At 41.1% G+C, this 23511-nt stretch overlaps 1 non-coding gene across 1 annotated transcript; it reads right to left on the minus strand.

The window, feature by feature from the left end:
• Positions 1-4844: 4844 nt before the first annotated feature.
• Positions 4845-4951, minus strand: LOC127088840 (small nucleolar RNA R71). The gene has a single exon (XR_007790654.1). It is a non-coding gene; the product is annotated as a small nucleolar RNA R71 (small nucleolar RNA).
• Between the last annotated feature and the right edge of the window lie 18560 nt (positions 4952-23511).

Consider the following 23511-nt stretch of genomic DNA (forward strand, 5'->3'; position numbering starts at 1 on the left):
AAGCCCAAGATCTTTTGTCCGGTCAGTCAGTGGAGAGGGTTCCACCTTTCTGAATCCCCACTTTTTGTCATGAGCTCACCCTGGCCAGGGTTAAGAGCTATGAGGTCTTATCCTCATTACCCTTTTGATCTGCTCACCCTGACGTTCAATGTCAGTGGTTAAGAGCCTATTTGATTACCTATTCCATGGCTTGTTTGTCGAGGTTGATATGACCCCTCTTGACTAAAGCCCTACCCATGTATGTTTGAGCCCCATCGTTGGTGCGTTTACTTTATGCATATTTGTTTTGTATGGTGTGATCGACTCCCCATAGGATTGCTAGGCTTCGTATAGTCTCCCATTTGCATGTCCATTAAGGTAGCGCGGTTCCTTAGTCTAGGACTTCCTTTTTTGCATGAGCATTCCTAAAACACAAACAAACTCATTGATTTTTCTTCTCCTAAGAACACGTTAACTCCTTCTACTACAGGCGAGTAAGTCTCCAAAGGTCGAGCATCCGGTAGATTGCGTAGTAACGTCGTTCATCCAAAAACACAACCCTTAACCCGTAGGCAGCTGAACTACGGCTTGCTCTGATTCTCATTCCAGATGAGATACGTAGGCATAAGACGTGATGTCTTAGCGAGCACACTCCTCTTTAACCCATAGGTAGCCGAGCTACGAAGACTCTGATTCTCATATTCAGATGAGATACGTATGCAGTGGATGCGACATCCGTGCGAGTCATTTTCTTTTGACCCCTCTTTTAGTAAATGGTACATTAGATAAACCCACACCCTTTACACAAGAACAACAAGAGTGGATCCCGTAGAGTACTACAGATGCGTAGGGGTGCTAATACCTTCCCTTCGTATAATCGGCTCCCGAACCCAAGATTTGGTTGCGAGACCTTGTCTTTTCCTTTCCTTTTTCCAGGTTTACTTCGAGCGTTTCCTTTCCCTCCTTTGGGATAAATAACGCACGGTGGAGACTCTTCTGCCATTTCTTTCTCGCTGGTTGTTTTTTCGCATTTCCTTTTTTCAGGTTGCGACATTCTCCAAGAAAGCAAGCGTCTGAGCCAAGTGCAAAATAAACCACTTCTACAGAAGAGGAATACATCACACAATAGTCCCACCACCTTTATAATTACTTAGATGCACAGAGAAATACACATCACCCAATAAAGTAGGAACAAGATTCCCAATCAAGAAAATTTTAATGGTGTTAACATCAACAAAACCGTTAATGTTAAGGAACAAAGCCAAACCATAGATGAGAAAAACAAAGATGACTTCAAAAGCATCCACACTACCAGCTTGAGCAAAGAAAATAACTTTTCCAATGAGGAACTCAGAAGTCAACCCAAACATTCCTCCTTTCTTCACCCAATGAGTCTCAATCTCAGACTTCTTCAAGTGAAGAGCTTCAGCTATGATGTGAGATCTGGGAATCTCTTCCGATCCACCAAACGACACTTTGTCAGAAATGGGTATTCCCAAGAGATGGGCATACTCCTCTAACATAGGCATAAGCTGATAATCAGGAAAAGTAAAGCAATGGTAGAGAGGATCATAGAACTTAACCAACACACTCAGAAGTCCTTCAACTACATTAGCAGATAACACAGATAACAACTTCCCATGACGTTGCTTGAAGTCCAAGGGATCTAATACAAAGGATGACAACTTCCTTAGCTCCTTTAAATCCGGACATCTGAAACTGTACTTCTTAGTGTTCCTTCGTCCATAATCCATAGTCTGAAAATATTTGCAAATAAGACCTTAGTTCCTTGAACTTTACTTTCTTTGATGAATGTCATGATGCGCATGTATGGATGAATGCAACAATCACAAACATGGGATCATAGACAAGGAAAACACAAACAAAGGTCAAGGGATGAATCAAGTCATTTTCAAGATCAATCATCCATTTTGGTGGATTATGGTTTTCACCTTATCAACACCCAAGTTCCATTGATATTGAAAATATTTGATTGGATCAACCAAGAATCAAAGGGTTTGTTGTGAGTCACAAGCATGGAGTTGGGTTAAGAACCATACCAAATGAGTGTACTAAGGATATTAACTTGTAGATCATGTTCTATAAAGTTCCCAGAGTCTTAATCCTATCTATCGGATATTACAGGTTAGGATGACTGACTCATCAACCCATAATATTCTCAAGAGAAACTTGTCTGAGTGTAGTATCGCTGTAAGACCCCAATTTTGACCCTAATATCCCTCATTGCATCATAACATTGCATTTGCAAAGCCTCAAGGATCATAAGCATCTTGGTTCCCTTTACCTTTGGGTAGGACCTCTTGTGAGTGGTTTGAGATTACCAAGCATGCTTGAATTGTATATCATTGCTTTTCTCATTTTTGTTTATTAACCAAAAGCACAAAAATATGTCACTAACATCTTTTGTTTGTAGCTTGAGCAATCACAAGGTCAAAAGCTTCTAGGAGATCATAAGTACAAAGGTATGGTCAAAAGAAGAGGAAAGTGATAACACTGAAATTTACCGTATTTTCGACTCCGATTTCACATGCATTCTAGTTGTTTTAATGTTATTTTGTTGTGTTATTGCTATGTTTTCCTTTGTTTTCAGGTTTTTAGTTTAATCGGAGCCCCGATCGAGAAAAGGAGCGAAAAAGAGCCAAAAACCCTAAAATTCAGCATTTTGTACTTGTGGCCTACCCCATGGCTGGCGCCACAGACCCTGCCTTGACGTGTCCAAGCTCAACTTCCCTCAACTCCCACGTTCCCCACTACCTCCACTAAGGCGCCTCACTTTGGCCTTGTGGCGGGCGCCATGGCCTTGTAGCGGGCGCCACAAGAGGAAAATAGTTTCCCTCCCATTTTCCAGTTGAAGGGCATCCAAGTCATTTCCATCTTTTTACTTGCTTATAAATAGAAACTCGAATTCACTTTTATAATCATCCAAACTTAGAGCAGAGGCAAACTCAGAGCAACTTTGTTTCACTTAGGCATATATTCAGTATTTTAAAGTGGTAATCGCTTCGCATTGGAGTGTTACCACAATTGTGTAATCAAGTCTGTGATAGAGTCTGTAATCGAGTTTGGAGCACTCTGGAAGGAAGTTAATCCTGCCGCCATTTTCATTTCCGCTTTGCAATTTATTCAACCCTCCGATTGGAGCAGGTTTTTATTACTTGCCTTTACTTTATTTATTTCCCGCACTCGCTTTACTTTATTTATTTCTCGCACTCGCTTTACTTTATTTATTTCCCGCACTCGCTTTACTTTATTTATTTCCCGCACTCGCTTTACTTTATTTATTTCCCACATTCGCTTTAATTTTATTTATTTCCTCGCACTCGCTTTAAATTATTTATTTCCTCGCACTCGCTTTAAATTATTTATTTCCTCGCACTCGCTTTACTTTTATTTGTTTCCTCGCACTCGCTTTAAATTATTTATTTCCTCGCACTCGCACTACTTTTATTTACTTTCCGCACTCGCACTACTTTTATTTACTTTAATGTACTTTTACTTTACCATGTCTAACTAAATCTATAAGGTTAGAATGCAAGAATCATAATTGAACCGATAATCCGTACAATTGTTCGTAGAAGCACTTAAGGGCTATTTTAACTTTCAACTTAAGTTTTCCCGCACTTCAATTCCGTTGGGTAAGATCGAAAGCCGTCCAACGTCTTTTTAAACTTAATTGTTTTTAACTATTTCAAAAACAGCGAAAGTGCTTTGTTTAGTTCATTAGGAGATTTTAACGTTAAGAAGAAAAGAGATTTTAAAACTATTTTCAGACGCGTTTATAAGTTTAGAGTCTGGTTCGTAAGAACCTCTTTTGGTTAAGAAATCCAGGTTATAATACTTTTCAACTTAGTCAAGATACTATATTTCTTAAAAATAGGTTTACTACTCTAACGCAATGTGCGCCTTTTTATAAGTGACAATAGAAGGGTTTGATTAGGGAGTACAACTCGGTTCTGAATACGCGAAAGCGACAGTTCCTGTTAAATTAGTTCTTTTCAAAGTAGGAAACACTGCCCATAAGTAACTCTATTAGCAAGTACTTGGATTATTAATTGATTACGTGAATTACATTCGACCCTGTCTTTATTAATTAATCTTTATTCAACACTTTACTTTTCATTGCACACTACAAAAACACTTATTTTGACTGCCTTTGATAAACACCATAACAATAGATAACGATAGATTGACACTTGGTCTCTGTGGATTCGACAATCTTTTATATTACTCTGACGCGTTCGTATACTTGTGAAACACCGCATCAAGTTTTTGGCGCCGTTGCCGGGGACCAATTTCGTCAAATTTCATTTTCCTGTTGTTATATCGTTTAGGCTTAGGCTATTTCCCACTGGTCAATGCGAAGAACTCGCAGCACCGGAAGTTTAAGCTTAGTATACCCTCTGGCGGAACCTGAACGTTACGCTCGCGCACGTTTATTCTTTCATAGAATTAAGAGAGCTATGGCCGAAGATCAAAACCAAAGACCTCTTAAGGATTTCGCTCAACCATCTAATGAAGAACCTAGTTCTAGTATAGTAAACCCAACCATCCCAGCTAATAATTTTGAACTTAAACCATCCCTGTTGCAACTAGTGCAACAGAGACAATTCGCAGGTCTCGCTACTGAGAACCCAAACCAACATTTAAAAATATTTCTTCAATTAGCAGACACTTTTAAAACCAATGGAGCTTCTCCTGAGGCAATAAGTCTAAGAGTATTCCCTTTTTCCCTCAGAGATAAAGCCCTATCATGGTTAGATTCCCTTCCACCCAATTCCATTACGACTTGGGATAACCTTAGAAAAGTTTTCCTTGCTAGATATTTTCCCCCGAGTAAGACCGCCGTTCTTCGAAACCATATAACTAGATTTACCTAAAACCAAGGAGAATCGCTATTCGAAGCTTGGGAGAGATATAAAGAGTTGTTACGAGCATGCCCACATCATGGTTTAGAAAATTGGTTAATCATTCAAACCTTCTATAATGGACTTCACTATAACACGAAGATGACCATCGACGCTGCCGCAGGCGGTGCTCTGATGAACAAACCTTATCCTGAAGCTAGTGCCCTCATTGAAGATATGGCTCAAAACCATCAATCATGGGGAGTAGAACGAGCGACAATTGAAAAGAAGGAAGTCCAAGGAGGAGTGCATGAACTAAGCTCTGCAGATATGATGCAAGCTAAAATGGACGCATTAGCCCTTAAAGTCGAGGATATGTACATAAACCCGAATACTGTAGCCGCAGTTTCATCGGATTGTGAGATATGCGAAACCAAAGGACACCAATCTGCAGAATGCAGTCTATTAAACGAAACCCACTTTGAGCAAGTGAACTACACCCAAGGGAACCCATACTCGAATACCTATAACCCTGGATGGAGGAATCACCCGGACTTCTCCTATAAAAATAATAACCCAATCCAAAATAATGCACCTCCGAGACTTAGTTATTAAGCCCCTAGATCAAATCAACCTATGCAACCTGTGCCACCAAAGCCAAGCCTTGAGAAAATTATGGAAAATTTTATCATCGCTCAAACCCAACAAAACAAGGAGTTCACGAACCAAAACATTCATGTTAACGAATTGATTACTCAGTTAGGAACCAAGGTTGACCAAATAGTTACTCATACCAAGATGCTTGAAACCCAGATCTCTCAGGTAGCTTTAAACCAAGATCTCTCATAAGGGAAGATGATGACTTTAAGAAACCCTACATCGATGATAACCTTTACGAATGTTTATCCCTTACCCCAGATCATATGCCATGCCCTAAGAAACCAACCTTAGAACTTAAGGAACTGCCTAAGAACCTGAGATATGAGTTCCTCGACGAAAAGATGAACCGTCCAGTTATAGTTAGTGTTACCTTGAGCCTAGAGGAAACGAACCAACTTTTAGACGTTTTACGAAGATATCCCTTAGTCTTAGGATATAATATCTCTGACCTGAAAGGTATAAGTCCATCCGTATGCATGCATCAAATTTCGCTGGAAGAAGATTCAAAACCCTCTAGGGAACATCAGAGAAGAATAAACCCTATAATGAGTGATGTCGTTAAAAAGGAAGTTCTTAAGTTACTTGAGGCAGGTATCATCTACCAGATCTCGGATAGTAAGTGGGTGAGCCCTGTGCATGTAGTACCTAAAAAGGGAGGCATCACAGTCGTGCAAAATGATAAAGGCGAACATGTAGCAAAACATTTAGAAGGAGGATGGAGGATGTGTATAGATTATAGAAAATTAAATAAAGCAACTAGGAAGGACCATTTCCCTTTACCATTTATAGACCAGATGTTGGAGCGTCTAGCCAGACATTCTTACTTCTGCTATCTAGATGGATACTCTGGATTCTTCCAAATACCTATCCACCCCGAAGATCAAGAAAAAACTACCTTTACATGCCCTTATGGAACTTTTGCCTACAGACGAATGCCATTTGGCCTCTGTAATGCCCCAGCTACTTTCCAATGCTGCATGATGTTAATCTTTGCAGATTACCTAGATGGTATCATGGAAGTGTTTATGGACGATTTCTCGGTTTGCGGATTTGATTTCCACAATTGTCTTGCTAACCTTGAGAAAATCCTGGAGAGATGCGTGGAGGTAAACCTCGTGCTAAACTGGGAAAAATGTCATTTCATGGTAACCGAAGGAATAGTTTTAGGACATATAGTTTCCGAAAAAGGCATAGAGGTAGATAAAGCTAAAATAGAAGTTATAGAAAACCTAAAACCACCAAAACACATCAGAGAAGTCTGAAGCTTTCTTGGACACGCTGGATTCTATCGGCGTTTTATTAAGGACTTCTCCAAAATAACCAAACCTTTAACTGGACTTTTAATGAAAGAAGCTGAATTCATTTTCGATGAAAAGTGTAATGACGCATTTAATCTTTTAAAGAAAGCATTAATATCGGCACCCATTATGAAACCACCTGATTGGTCGGAACCTTTTGAGATAATGTGCGATGCTAGTGATTACGCAGTTGGAGCCGTTCTAGGACAAAGGAAAGATAAAAAATTACATGCCATTTATTATGCCAGTAGAACCCTAGATGCTGCCCAACTTAACTACGCAACAACTAAAAAAGAATTACTCGCTGTAGTATTCGCTATAGACATATTTAGATCTTATCTAGTAGGAGCAAAAATTATAGTTTACACTGATCATGCTGCCATTCGTTACCTATTAAGTAAAAAAGATGCCAAGCCCTGGTTACTCTAATGGATTCTATTACTACAAGAGTTTGATTTAGACATAAGAGATAAAAAAGGCACTGAAAATGTTGTAGCCGATCACCTTTCTAGGCTAGAACATCTAAAACCAGAACTAGTACCCATAAATGATGATTTCGCCTATGATAGACTGATAGCTAGAGTGGAAACCATTGAAGATAATAACCTAGATCCTTATGAGCACCCCTAAAATTCCTTAGCAATAAGTAACGTACCTTGGTATGCAGATTTCGTTAATTACCTAGCTGCTGATATAGTACCGCCTGATCTTGACTACCACCGTAAGAAGAAATCCTTCCATGATGTGAGAAACTTCTATTGGGACGAACCGCTCCTTTTCAAAAGTGGTAAAGATGGCATTTTTAGCCGTTGCGTTCCAGAAGAAGAGGTAAATAATATTATCGAGCATTGTCATTCTGCACCTTATGGTGGACATGCGAGCACCTCTAAGACATACGCCAAGATTCTTCAAGCTGGCCTATTCTGGCCTACCATGTGGCGTGATGTCTATGCTTGCATTGTCAAATGTGATAGATGCCAACGCACTGGAAACATTTCAAGACGTGATGAAATGCCTCTAAGAAACATTCAGGAAGTAGAACTCTTTGACGTATGGGGTATAGATTTCATGGGACCTTTTCCACCATCCTTATGAAACAAATATATCTTAGTAGCTGTGGACTATGTGTCTAAGTGGATTGAAGCTATAGCTGCACCCACAAACGACACTAGGGTAGTAATCAAACTATTTAAAAACTATATATTCCCTAGATTTGGAACACCATGTTTAGTCATAAGCGATGGAGGATCACACTTTATATCGAGAATATTTGACAAACTTTTAAGAAAATATGGAGTTAGGCATAGAGTAGCAACACCATACCACCCACAGACTAGTGGCCAAGTAGAAGTATCTAATAGGGAGATAAAACAAATCCTAGAGAAAACTGTTTCTATTTCTAGGAGAGAAAGGTCTCAGAAGCTTCAAGAAGCATTATGGGCCTACAGAACCGCTTTCAAAACCCCTATAGGAACTACTCCTTATCAACTAGTCTATGGAAAATCTTGTCACTTACCTTTTGAATTAGAGCATAAGGCCTATTGGGCCATTAAAACTTTGAATTTAGACTACCTAGCCGCTGGAGAAAAGCGTACCCTAGACATTCATAAATTAGAAGAACTTAGGCAATCGGCCTACGAGAATGCAAAAGTATATAAAGAGAGGACAAAAGCCTATCACGACAAAAGAATAATAAAGAAAAACTTCAATATAGGCGATCATGTTCTCCTTTTTAACTCTAGGTTACGACTCTTCCCTGGAAAGCTACGTTCAAGTTGGACCGGTCCTTTCGAAGTATCAAAGATTCTGAGATCCGGAGCCGTAGAAATCAAGAACGATACCTGTAGTCCATTCATCGTAAATGGACAAAGACTGAAGCTCTACGAAGAAGGAGACATTCCAACATACTACTCGAGCCACACCCTGATTGATCCACCGATTCCTACTACTACATGTGTATAAATTCTAATCGTCAAGCTAATGACGTTAAGCAAGTGCTGCGTGGCAGGCAACCCATGGTTTTTCTTTCATTTTACTTTTTCGCATTTATTTAATTTTATTTTTATTTTATTTTATTTTATCATATTTTGCATTGAGACTAAGATTTGAATGGTTTGTATTTTCAGGATCACTTTCTTAACTTTTACAAGATGCAGGATTTCGATGACATGCACGTGGCCTATAGAGATAATGCTCAGAGGGAGCGCTACATTGCTTTGTATCAGCGCCCTATGGCACCCACACATTATCCTGATCAACACTGTATGGAGGCACTGGGTATCGAGCCGAGTATTCGATTCCTTAGCCACCATCTTCACTGGGACGAGTTTGCTGATGACTTCAGTAACACCTACAGGAACCTGACATTGGAGTTCCTGAGTTCATTCGACTATGACCCATATCCTGGACCAGATGGGAATGCTGCTTTCAGGCTTTTCGAACTTGAGTACTCCTTCAGCCAGAAAGAGTTCGGCGACTTATTGGGTTTCCAGACCACTCCTGATGCTATCCCGGAGACACCTATGGGATATTTCCTGGGTAAGGAGGTTGAGAAGTTTTAGAGTGATATATCAGGTGGCGGAAGCCAGGATCCATCTATGCAGCTGTCTCATGTCATATATAACCCCGGCTTCAGATACTTTCAGATGATATTAGCACATTCCTTCCTGGGAAGGCCGGATGCAGAGACACTACTGAGTGAATAGGAGATCTTCCTGTTATTTTGTGCATCCCAGTCTCGCCCAGTCGCATGTGGGAACTTCTTGTTATACAGTCTCGGCGGTATCTCTAGATCTACCGAAGGAGTCATCCATGTTGGCGGAATCATCACGCAGATTGCTGTCGCTTTAGGTCTGTCTCGAAAGCTGTTACATCTTCGGACCTACTATGGGTACACTACCATGGACATCGATTTCTGTTTGACCAGAGGATTGATGAGGAGAGCCTCTTTCCACCCATGTCAGTTCCGACTCCTAGTCGACAGCGAGGCTATTCACTATTTCACACTGCCAGATCCTATGATGACCAGTGTGCATGATCCAGCGAATTGGAGTTATGCTCTAGAGGGCCAGGGAGAGACCGTTGAGGAACCGAGATCACCACCTATTGCTGAATACACGCCTACACCACCATCTCCCAGAATCACTGTTTTCTCTAATAATCTTTCATTGCAGACACCCGACATCCGCACTCAGATTGCTGAGTGTCGTAGAGAGATCGTAGCGCTTAGACAGGAGGTGGCAGACCTCACTTTATAGATGGGAGTGTCTGATCTCACCCATGCTACCGAAGCCGACTGTCTATATCAGGAGATCGTAGAGCTCAAGCAAGAAGTAGCCATGCTCCGTGGTTCCTCTCAGGAAGATGACATCCCCACTATATGATCTCACCATTTAATCTTATCTTATCTCCTTTTTATATTTCTCGTATTTACATAACTCATCTTATATTATCGCATTTGGAATATTACATAAAATCTATACATTAGTATTTCTATTTTTATCTATATATGTTCTATGTTTATTTTATTTGCATTTTAATTTTTCAGTTATTTATTTATTTATTAGTCTAATATTTGATTTTTGTTTTTATTTTTATTTTTATCTTTTATTTTTACCTTTATAAAATTATGCAAGTCAAAGATACTAGGAAAATCACAAGACAAATGCTATCCGGACCCCTCAAAGTCAAAAGACAAGAGAAGCCCAAGCCAAAGGACCAAAATCCGGCCCAGCCAGATTTTTCCTTGTGGCGCCCGCCATAGACTCTGTGGCGCCCGCCACAGCGTCTGTAAAAGGTCGGGGCAGAACCCCTTTCTTCACCATTTTTGCAACTTACAACCTTCCAAACCCATTTTTTCACCGTGGAAAAACATCCTTGAACCCACATAAAGCTCATACTTTTCTAACCACCACACCACACAAATCATTATTCCAATTTCCATTTTCGATTTCATCCGTCGGATTTTGTAAAAATCCAACCTTTTCACAAACCATTTCATCTTCTTCATCACTTTTCAAGAGCATTCAAATGGAGTTTAACGGATTCATTCTTCGAGGAGGGAAACCGGGGGATAGACAAAGAAAAATTATTGAACGGTTGCAAAATCGGGAAATCCCCCAGACAAGGTATGTTGACGAAAATTGTCTCTACACTTTAGGTATCTATCATATCATATTTCATTTATTAGATAATTTAGGTTTGCATAATTTCTTTTCCAATAAAGAACCTACCTATGAGCGGTTGACAATTGAATTTTTGTGTTCCTTAATTTATATTGTCAACCCTAACACTGCTAGCACAGTTGGTACTGTCAAATTTAGAATGTTTGCTGTTGAATACCAATTCAGTACCGACGAACTAGCCAGCTTGTTAGGAATCCCTCATGGGGACGGTGCTATTTGTGAGGCCCCTTTGGATTCCGAATAGTTTGTTGAGGTATTTTCCTTCTGGGAGTGTCTATCAAACACTTCCATAAACTCTTTTGAAGGAGTTCTTGCCTCAACTATCCATAACCCGGCCATCAGAGTTTTTAGATATCTGTTGGCATGCACTATTTTTGGCCGGGAGAATCCAAATAAGGTTAATGATAGAGAGCTTCTATTTTTACAAGGAAGCCTCACAAATAGACGTATTAATTTGGTCTCGTTCATGCTTGCTCATATGACTTTAACTTTGAATAAAGCGGGACCGATTTCTTTTGGTGGATTGATTACATCTATTGCTCGGGCGCTTAACCTGAATGATGAGATGGCTACCCTAAACCCCTTACCTCCTCGCACGATTAACCTAAAATTTCTAAGAGACATGAAATTGTGCCGTTCGAGGAGAGAAGGAGGCTATATGCTTATGGTTCATGCTGTAGCCATCCCGTCTGTTGTTTTACCGTGCACTAGACGTACAGATGTACGAGATGAAAGGAATTGGACCTACGCTTTAGATGCTCCACCTGTTTTGGGTCCTCTTCCTCCTAACATTCCGGATGAGGCGGGACATGACACTGATGATGAGTATGATCGGAGAGAGAGATCTCCCGTACCCCATGTGTCCCCCCATCATCCTTCACCACCACACACCGCACCATCTTCTTCTTCTGCAGGTACCACTCCTGGCTTCTATATTACAGAGGAGATGTGGCGTGACCACCTGGATAGAGAGCAAAGTGTAGCACCTCAAATTTGCACCTCCCATTTTGTATATACATTTTCATTTTTAGGTCATTAACATTGCATTGTTCATTGCATAGTCCACCAAGTCATCAGGCAAGACTGGCATCAGGAGATTCAGTTGTGCAAGCAAGCAAGTGTATTTTCTATGGAATCAAAGCCCTAGGGTTGGTACAATGAGTTCATATGATTCAAGGATCATTTTGAAGTGGTTTGACCAAGAATTGAAGGCTCAAGGCTCATCAGTCAATGTGTAAATCATCTGAAACCCTAAAAAGTCAACAGAAGTCAACTGTCAACTCAACCATGGATTTGGAGGTGGGAGATGGTTAGAGATGCCTCATTCATGTCCAAACAAGTCTCATTTGACATTTCAAACATCAACATTGAAGGATTTGAGGCCAGATCAAAACTTTCCAAAAATAGTAAGTGACCTGTAATTTGAATTTGCCAAAAATGGAAAGGTTTTCAACTCAAGATTACATCATCAAGAAAGCTTCAAATGAAATTTTGTCCAAAACGAAAGTTGAATATCTTTCTCTCCCATTTCCAAAAAGTCTAAGATCATGGATTTCTCATGTGTGGTTGAAGAGATATGGATCAATCTTGGCCAAGTGGGATTTGAACTTCAAATGTGCATAACTTCTTAACCAAAAGTCCAAATTAAGTGGTTCTTTTTGCATTGTTCTTGTTTTGACCTATACTTTCCAAATCATGCATTACATGCCATGCATTATCATCACATAATCATTTGGAAATTCACTTGAATTTTGGAGGGAAAATTAAAGTTCAAAATTGGTGCATTGTTCACACATTCTACCATGACCATTGGCTCCAAAATGATATTTTGAGTGAAATTCAAATGCATTTCGTGTACTGTTCATCCATAATTTCCATGCATAAGGTGAAATCTCAAATTGGCATGTGCACCTCTTTTTTGCTAATACACTTAACCATTGCTTAAACATGCTTAAGAGAGTGATTAGGAGGGAGTATATAACACAAATCATAACTGTTTTTGGATAACAATAATCACTTTTTCAGATCTAGATCCAAACTCTTGAAATTTTCTCTCAATTTCCTCACATAACCTCACATTCTCTTGATCAATTCATCATCTGGAAGCATCATGGAGCATGTTTGAAGCAAGAATCAAGAGAATTGGTGCAAGGTTGAAGTAGCTCGAAGCTTGAGTTCATCCATGGCAGATGCAAATTCTGGAGGAATCAAGCACGATTAAGCCTCAATCCTCTTCCCAAACACTTGTACAAGCATCATAGAAGACTCTTGGAGCATTACAAAGGCTTGAATCCAGCTAATTCTAGAACTGTTCTACAAGAGGTCACAAAATCAACTCTCATAATTTTGATTTTCATTGCCATGATGTTATAGATCTTGCTATGCTGAGTAATTTAGGCTTTGAATCATGCAATTTCGTGTTGTTTTGAGTGAGAACCGATTGTTTGAAGTTTGGTTGATGATTTTTTCTTTCATTCGATTCATTCATGTGTTGTTGTTTCTTGTTAAATTGATCATGGATTCATGTTGTGTGATGGAAGATCTATCCATTGATGTGCTTATTGTTGAAATCTGAGAAATTTGTTCTTGGCCATGCACTGTTCATGATGAACATGATGAAGATGATGAACTTTCTTTTTCCAGAACACGTTTGATCTTTCCAAATGAATTTTCTGCGTTTGCATGTGTTTGTGAAATAACGCGCATGTACTGGTCCACGCTAGCATTCGCCTGGCAGTTTGATTGGTTGGTAGCGCTTTGACCTGGCCACATGTGCATTGACCGGCCAGGTCAATTAATGAAACTCTGCGTTTCGTTTGGTTAGGCGCGCAAGTTTGAATTCAGATGGTGTTCGATTCCCAGCCACAACATTCTTCATTTGTTCTATTCATTTTCCTCATATATTCATACTATGCTTCTCATGCATTTTTTATTTTTTCTTTAACTTCCAAAATTCATAAATAATTGAATAATGATCCAAAAAATATGAGGATTTTTGCATTGCATTCCATTTTCTGTCTAGTATTTTATGAACATTTTTCCATAAATTGTGCATGGCTGGAAAATATTTGGTGCTAGGGTTTGTGTACATGTGTTCATTCTTGACATTGCCTTACCATATCCTTTGTGAAATGCTGGTTGTTTATCCAATGCTCATGAAATTTTACATGTTGAAACTAAACTCTTGGCTTGACATTTTGGTGTTGATTTGGTATTTTTACCATTTGTAGTTTCTGTTTTATGATCATGTTAAGGTAGGCGTGACAATGTGTGTCACACCTTGTGATGTTCAACTTGATTGATGAATTTGCCATGCCAAATGTTATCCAAATGCTTTGATTTTTTGCATGATGCTTATTATGGATGTTGTGATTGCTCATGATTTTTGGTGGAGATTTTGGATTGATTTCTGATTTAATTTAGATTTTTCATTCTGGATGGTCATATGTGAGCTTTTGAATTGCCTTGATTTTCATTTGATCATGAAATGTTCTTCATCCTATGAATGTGAAACTTTGCACACTAGTTCTAGACATGTTGAATGTTGTTTTGGATTTGGTTTCAGGTTTTTATCATAATCCATCTCTGTTTTATGCCTATGCTAAGTTGGTGTGACATTTTGTGTCACACATGTGCTTGTTATGCTTGCCTTGACTTATGCAATATGATTACCATGCCTAATGTTATCCAATGCTCCTAATTTTTTATGTGATGATCATGTTGTATGGTCTGTTTACTCATGAATTTTGCCAAGATTTTTTGAATCATTTTTGATTTAATGTGCATTTATTCATTCTGATGTCACAATGTGGTTACAACTTGCATACCTTGCCATGCTTGGTTCATGAAATGAATTTGGTTGATGATATTGATGTGGGACTTTTTGGATTGTGTTCTTGATTGAATGAAGTTGATCCATGTTAAATTTCATGTTCTGTTTTGAATGTTTGACCCTCTTTTGACCCTAGGCTTTGACCTAGTGGTTTGGACTCACTGTTTGGGTTGTGGATTTCAGGTTAAGAAGCACATTGCCATGGTTGAAGTGGTTCACTCATTTGATTTGGTTAATTGGTTGATGTTGACTAACCTTGAATTGTTTTGTAGGTTTTGAGACCAAGTGGCTTAATAGATTGTGCCTTGCTCACTGTTGCATTGCTTGCTTATCTTTCTGATTGTGTGATTGACTGTCTGTTTGATTGCTTGACTTGTATACTGATTGAGTTAGATTTTTTTCAGGTACCTAAGTTGCTTTGAGTTCTTTTGAACTTGCTTTTGCTTTGCTTGGTTGCTTAACCATTGAGGTATAACTCTCTGACTTCATGTAGTCTGGAAGACCTGTCCTGTTATGTGGGCAGGCACCTGTCTGAAGTCCTCCTTAAGAGGCAATGCTTGTGTTTGTTTAATTTTGAGCCAAGCAGGAAAAGTCCTCTTATGAGGAAATTGGCAGACAAAAGAGATGTGTAATCCATCTCCTGCTATTCAGTGTGTCATCCACTTTGCTCACACACCATTGTGTTGATGCATTGTGGATATTAACCCAAGATCCTTGTTGTGTCAGTCATATGTGGAGAAGAGTTCCAACTTTCTGAACTCCCACACCTTCTATTTTGAGTCAAGCTCTCCCAGTCCAGGGATAAGAGCTATGCGGCACACCCCTCATTTCCCATTTCATCAGCTTCACCCTAACTCTCAATGTTAGGGTAAAAAGCTAACTACACCCGATTCCAGTTGGCTTGTGTTTCATAGCCTAACCTTGTATGAGCCCAATTGATTGCATATAGTGTGTGTGATTGTTTATTGTGCTTGTGTTGTTTGCCTGTGCTGTTTAGGTTTAGCTTGCTCCCTGTGCAAGTTAGATAGAAACCTCAACCTAGGACCATGGTGAATTTACATGATAACTATTAGGCTCGAGTCAGTCTCCCGTCTAGTTTGTCATTTCCCGGTCTCTGGTTAGGTTAGAAGTTCTTTCCCTGCGTAGGGGAACTACGTCGCCCTGATCCTCATACCAGATGAGGTACGTAGGCAGGAGATGAGCTGATCTCTCCGGGTGCCCTTTTTATTTTTCAACCCTTTGTGTGCGTTTGGAGTCTGACGTAAGTCCAGCGATTGGCAGTTGGTTTCCTGTGTCTTGTTTGCTTGTTGGAGTCTGACATAAGTCCAGCGATTGGTAGTCGGTTTCCTGTGTGTGTGTTTGTTGGTTCGGAGTCTGATGTAAGTCCAGCGATTGGCATTCGGTTTCCATGTTTGCCCGTTTGCGTGGAGTCCGACGTAAGTCTAGCGATTGGCAGTCGGTTTCCTGTGTGGTTTTTGTTTGGCGTGCGTTAGCCGAGCTACGAGTGCTCTGATTCTTCTCTGGTCAGAGAAGATACCTATGCATAGGATGCGACATCCTAGCGAGCACGTTTCCCCTGTCCCGAACTACGTCGACTCTGATGTCTGTGCCTGACAGACTACGTAGGCCCAGGATGCGATATCTTGCCGAGTTAGGTTCTTTTGTCTTTCTGTGTCTCCTTTCAGCCTGTGTGTGCAGTTTGTGATCAGTTTTTAGCAACCTTATCCTTTCTTTTGTGCGTGGATCCCGTCGAGTACGACGGATGCGTAGGGGTGCTAATACCTTCCCTTCGCATAACCGACTCCCGATCCCATCTCTCTCTGGTCTCGAGACCATGTCTTTTCCAGGTTTACTTCGAGCGTTTCCTTTCCCTCTTTTGGGATAAATAACGCACGGTGGCGGCTCTGTTGTTTCGTTTTCCCGCCGGTTTTTCGCGTAATGCGACAGCTGGCGACTCTGCTGGGGATTTAAAAGAAGTTGACCTTTTGCTGGTTCATCTTCCCTAAGCGAGTCCCTCCTAGCGCTCTCTAGGATAGGGTTTAGGTTGCTTTTGCTGTTTCATTTATTGCATTTATGATTATTATGTTGTGTATATATTTGCATAAATGTCTGCATGCATCATACTATCATTGTGCTGTCTTCTGTACAGGTTGGTTCCTCTGATTTGGGGTGGGTGTTCTGAGTGGGGCTAAAACCCAGGCCCGAGTATACACCTTGGATTAGTGTGGTCTCATGTTGCCTCTCATGTTAGGTCAACATTTTTTTGGCGACGTGACATACCACAAGCCGGACGAGGTTTATTTGAGAGTGCTCTTCCTTTGTGGAGTATCCACTTTGGTTGATTCACCTCATTTGAGCTATTGACTTCGGTGACCGATCTTTCCCAGATCTTTGGTTTAGACGATCTTAAGAGAGCTACAACGGCCCACCCGAAAGGGCAAACCCGTTGAGTATCTTTGCCCGATTGTCGAGACCATTGTCCGCCTTAGGATGACCTTGTTAGAATTCACCTGTGAGGGGAGGGTTTGATTCTTGCAAGTACAGGTTCCGTCAGTGATTCTGTGATGGTGATTTTGGTTCCGTCAGATGGATTTATGGATCTTTATTTCTGGACGCCGGAGGTTTGACCCTGTTATTGATCAGAGGGTTCCGTTTATTTCGGATCCTTGGGCTGAATTTGAGGGTACTTGCTCAGATGGTGACTTGGTTCTGAAGTATGGGTTCCAGATGACCTTGGGTTCCAGATGACTTTGACCTGTGGTTTCCGGTGCCGAATTCATGCCGAAGTGTTGATCCTGTGCCATGAGACACTCAGCCAACCAGTCATGGCTCCATCATTTGCATCATAGCATGTTTATTTTCAAAAAAATAATGCGTAAAAAAAAAAAGTTAACCTGCATACGCATCACATGCATCATACACATATCATTCTTGCATTACAGGTGTTCTTGCTCAAGACTTCTCACTCTGGTTCCTGTGTCAGGCAGGATAGATGATCAACGACCGCATCGCTACTCAACTAGATTGAATCATCAGAGGAACATGGACCAGGTTCAAGCAGAATTGGCTGAGATGAGGGCTAACATGGCCCAATTCATGACTATGATGCAGGGTGTCGTTCAGGGGCAAGAGGAGCTGCGTGCCTTAGCCCAGAGACAGGAAGCCATGGTTCCACCGTCCAACCGTGCTTCACCGGTGGGTGTACCCGTTCACGAAAATGTTGTTGCTGCTCCCGTCAATGATTACGCTGTGGGTGATGAATTGAGGGGTATCAGAATCAATGGACAGCCTCTTGTTGCAGAGACTGCTAATGTCAGAGTGACCCGTGCTCCTGTTTGTCATCCTGCTCCGTTAGTTGACAGACAGGAAGACATGTTTACTCTCCTCAGTGATGATGATGAGGTTGGAAGGACTGAAGAGAGGGATAGAAAAGTGGATGCCCTTGCTGAGAAGATTCGTGCCATGGAATGTCAGAACTCCCTTGGGTTTGATGTGACCAACATGGGGCTGGTGGAAGGGTTGAGGATCCCCTACAAATTCAAAGCGCCCTCATTTGATAAATACAATGGTACTTCTTGTCCTCGCACTCATGTACAGGTTTATTATAGGAAGATCTCCGCATACACTGACGATGAGAAGATGTGGATGTACTTTTTCCAGGATAGCTTGTCTGGGGCTTCCTTGGATTGGTACATGGAGCTTAAGAGAGATTCTATCCGAAGCTGGAGAGATCTGGGTGAGGCCTTCTTGAGGCAATATAAACATAACATGGACATGGCGCCGAGCCGGACTCAGTTGCAGAGCCTTTGTCAGAAATCTGGAGAGAGCTTCAAAGAGTACGCCCAGAGGTGGCGTGAACTAGCCGCAAGAGTGCAACCTCCGATATTGGAGAGGGAGCTGACTGATATGTTCATCAGAACACTGCAGGGAGTGTTCATGGACCGCATGGGGAGTTGCCCGTTCAGCAGCTTTTCTGATGTTGTTGTCTGTGGGGAGAGAACAGAGAGTCTTATCAAAGCAGGAAAGATACAAGATCCTGGCTCTTCAAGCTCTTCCAGTTCTAAGAAGCCATCCTCTGGGGCACCCAGAGGGGGAGAGGGTGAAACAAATACTGTGCACCATCGGAGGAATGTGAACAGAGGACAGTATAGTCAGGTTGCTGCTGTGACTACTCCAGCAACTCAACAACAGCAGAGAGGACCAACTCAGCAATATCAGCATCAGCAACATCGTCCTCAACAGCAGGCTTACCAGCCTCACAATGGTAATCAAGCCAGTACGAGTAACGAGAGGAAAAAGATCATTTTTGACCCGATTCCTATGTAGTACGCAGAACTGTATCCCTCTTTGATAGAGCGGAACTTGATTACTCCCAGAGACCCGCCGGCTATACCCGTCAACCCACGGTGGTGGTATAAGCCTGATCAGCATTGTGTGTATCATTCGGGTGCTCCTGGCCACGATGTGGATAGTTGCTTTCAGTTGAAGATTAAGGTTCAAGACCTTATGAGATCAGGTATCCTGAACTTTGAGGATTTAGGTTCTAATGTTAATCAAGCTTGAAGATAACAAGCCCCGGGCTGGCGTTGGCTTTTCTTCTGAGGTCTTCAACGAAAAAGGGTTGTTCAAAAGCGGAGGTTTTATCCACGTCAATCAGAGTAAGGAAGCTGCTGATGCAAAGGATACTGACATTTGTCATCCCTGGAGGGATCTGTCGCATTTGGGTCGCTGTGGGTGTTCCTACAGTTGTTCATAAGTCAGAGTAATAATCACTTTGTTTAAAAACCCTTCTCCCATGCCAAAAGGAGAAGTGATGACATTGTTGGCAACATTTGTGCAATGATATTTTCATTCAAATAAATGCATGTTAAAACATTTGTTTTTCCATTTGTTTTCCCTTTTCGCTTTTTGCATGAAATTGGTGATCACAAAAAACCCTCAAAACAAGAATAAAAGCAATCTTTTCATCTGCATGATGTTTGCCTTGTTTGATTTCCAAAAAGCTTTTATATTCAAAATTATTATGCAGGTTGATTCTTAAACCCATTGAATATAATGATCCAACGCCATCTCCCAATTTTGAATTCCCTGTATTCGAAGCAGAGGAAGATGATGTTGAAAAGGATTCCTGACGAGATTTCCCGACTTCTTGAGCAAGAAAAGAAGATCACTCAGCTGCATCTCAAGAATCAGCAAAACAGTCCAACTGGGGCATTACAAATGAAATCAAAAAAAAAAGAGAAGGGTGGAAAATCAAAATCAAAATCAAGAAAAAAGAAAGAAAGAAACAAAAGAGAAATAGCACCCTCAAAGTCCCAAGTTGACTGATGCTGAATGGATTCAGAGTCGCTACGACCAACTGAATCTGATCGAAAAGAAGAGATTAACTGCCATGTGTCATGGTCAGTTACATCAGCAGAGAGTGAAGAAAGCATTCGATAAGAAGGTCAAGCCTCGTGTGTTCCGAGAAGGTGACCTCGTGCTCAAGAAAGTCTTGTCTTTCGCGCCCGATTCCAGGGGCAAGTGGACTCCAAGCTGTGAAAGTCCATATGTTGTCAAGAGAGCCTTTTCAGGCGGTGCTTTGACACTTACAACAATGGATGGGGAGGATTTCACTCGTCCTGTGAATTCAGATGCAGTCAAGAAATACTTCGCCTAAAACAAAACAAAAAAGCAGAATAGCTCGCTAAGTTGAACCCTCAAAAGGGCGACTTAGGCAAAAAGGAGCGTCTTGGTGGATTGAAAACCCGAAAGGGCGATCCAGGCAAAAGTTAGAGACATTGAAAAAAAGAATTTGCATCCCGCTAGATTGAGCACCTCACACTGGGGCAATCTAGGCAAAAATTAGGGATTTGGCAAGTAACTGCATCCTGACAAGACCGTGTTCTACATATGTAATCCGCCAGAAAATTCTCGATTCGTCGTTGACTGAAGCTTCGAATACATCGAAATTCGGAATTGGTAGAGAAAAGGTCATTATGTTCAATGTAGCCCTCTCCAATATATATCACCGATTTCAAACTTGTACAGATCTATGGAGTCTTGCCATTTGCAGACTACCATTCCATCAAATAAATTTGAGCTTTTATCCAATTATTTGCACTCTTATTTGTTTCAACTCAACAAATGTTTTGCATGTTTTAATTGATAAAGTATCATTGTTTTCAAAATAAACAAATCTTTCACAAAATTGTTCTTAAACAAAGTGAACATTCACAATGATGGAAGGATACTTAGGAGATCCGCAGTGCTCTCCCAAGGGTGGTATGGTTACCAACAGGTAAGACATTTGTTCGTATCTCGAGCATAACTGTATCTTTTTCCTGTAGAACCTCTTATGGTTTCTCCTCAGCGAGGTTGCTCAGTGCAGTGTTGGTTGAAGTTGTTCATCTTCATGTCCCCGGCAGTGCAACATTCCTCCTCCAAGTCCCTGTTAGCCCCTATTGTGGTGCGTCCCCAGTAGAGTGCTGTTTGAGCCCTATTGTGGGGCATCCCCAGCAAGTTTGCTGTTGGAACACTTTTGTGGGGCAGTTCCCAAGCAGAGTGTTTATTGAAGACTTCAACTTTCATCTCTCCAGCAGAGCAGTCTTCTCCTCTCCCCGGCATGGGTGCTTGTCTTTGGAAGATTCGGTATTTGGTGGATTGATATCCCAGTAATCCGGCATTCCCTCGGATAGATTCCTCAGCGGAGTTGTTGGCATGATGAGCTTTATCAATGCCTATCTATCCTCATCAGAGATCTGGTTGCTTCTTGGTATCTCTGATCTCCAGCATGAGTTGTTGTTGCGGCGTGTCTGCCTGTATATTGAACTCTTTCATCCGGTTGTGACTGATGATCCCTCCAGAAGCCTATTGTGGCCTTCCTCCCCTGCAGGATGATGTTGTTCCCTGATATCCCAGTCTCTAGCAGATTTATTTTGCTCTCGGATGATCTTTTGGCTTTCCCTCTGGAAGAGTAGCACCGGATGGTTGATCCCTGGATCTATGTATGTTAAACATGTCTGTTTGTCAGCATTCATCATACATTCCTCATAAATCATGCATACATGTATAATCATAACATTCAGGTAGTCCTGTTGCATCTTTTGCCGTATATCTGCGGGTTGTTGTCTCCTGCTAATTGGTGATACAGATCTCTCTAGTAGATCCTCCCCTAGCAGATGTGGGTGTGTCTGATCTCTCCATATAGAGTCGACCCCTTAAGCAGAAAGTGTCTGTCATTTCCTTCTGCGCTCCCCACTGAGTATATCCTCGTGGATGACGGTTGTTTCCGTTCCCTCCCTGCACACATAACGGGATGGGTTTTCCCTATTGAGTTCTTTCCTCATTAGGATGAGTCTTGATTCAGTATGCCTTTTTGGATCGATCCTAAACTGGCTTCCTTGTGGCTGTCTCTTGTGCTTCCCTGTGGTATAAATGAATAGTTGCTCACTAACCGGCACTCATTCATCTTATCCTCAGCGGAATTTGTGGCTTCTACCTACTAACCGATAGTTGTAAGTCCTATCTTTGTGCTTTTCTACCTACTAACCGGTAGTTATAAATCCCACTTTCATCCCCTAGAAAAGGTAACCTTTGTGGTTCATTCTGGTTGTTGGCGGATTTTGCGGTCTTCTACCTACTACTTGGTAGTTGTAAATCCTTTTTTCTCACTCTGTCCCTCAACAGATTGTTTGTTGGCTTCTACCTACTAACCGGTAGTTGTAAGTCCTATCTTTACGGTCTTCTACTTACTAACCGGTAGATGTGAATCATCTTTTCTCCCCGTTGTGGAGTCAACCCTTGTGCTCATCCTAGTCGGTGACGGTTACTTTTCCGTGGTTTTCTACCTACAAACCGGTAGATGTAATCCCCTCTTTGCGGTTATCATTATCCAGTTTTCGGTATTGATAGTCCTTTTCCCTTTTGGGTATTTTCTATGATTAAGCAATCTTATCCCCAACAGGTCTTCCCCTTCCTTTTGGATAATTGCTCCGAGTAAGCCATTTTATCCTCAGTGGGTCCTCTTTCATTCACCATTGGCTGGTGATGTTTGTGGTTTCCCCTTTTGATTGGTCATCGTTACATACCTAGTCTGGTATCCTGATGCCTTTCTTTTCGGTTGATTTATCCTTTACCAACCTACAACCCGGTTATGGATAATCTTCCTTGCGAGTATATTATCTACGTTTTGACGGCTATAGATAATATATCTCATGCGCTCTTTGGTCGAAGTCTTGTCCTTCCCAGTCGAGTAAGATTCGTATTCCTTGTGGAATCGAATGTCCATCCTTTACCAAGTTTGCTTTCGCTCTCTTCAGGATGATGAGTGTTTTGGAACACAAACCAATTCACGATTTCGGTCGATTTATCCTTTAACAACCTACAAACCGGTTATGGATAATCTTCCTTGCGAGTATATTATCTACGTTTTGACGGCTATAGATAATATATCTCATGCGCTCTTTGGTCGAAGTCTTGTCCTTCCCAGTCGAGTAAGATTCGTATTCCTTGTGGAATCGAATATCCATCCTTTAACAAGTTTGCTTTCGCTCTCTTCAGGATGATGAGTGTTTTGGAACACACACCAATTCACGTTTTCGGTTGATTTATCCTTTAACAACCTACAACCCGGTTATGGATAATCTTCCTTGCGAGTATATTATCTACGTTTTGACGGCTATAGATAATATATTTCGTACACTCTTTGGTTG

The sequence above is a fragment of the Lathyrus oleraceus genome, chromosome 5 (assembly GCF_024323335.1).
Source record: "Lathyrus oleraceus cultivar Zhongwan6 chromosome 5, CAAS_Psat_ZW6_1.0, whole genome shotgun sequence".
Classification (NCBI taxonomy): Eukaryota; Viridiplantae; Streptophyta; class Magnoliopsida; order Fabales; family Fabaceae; genus Lathyrus; species Lathyrus oleraceus.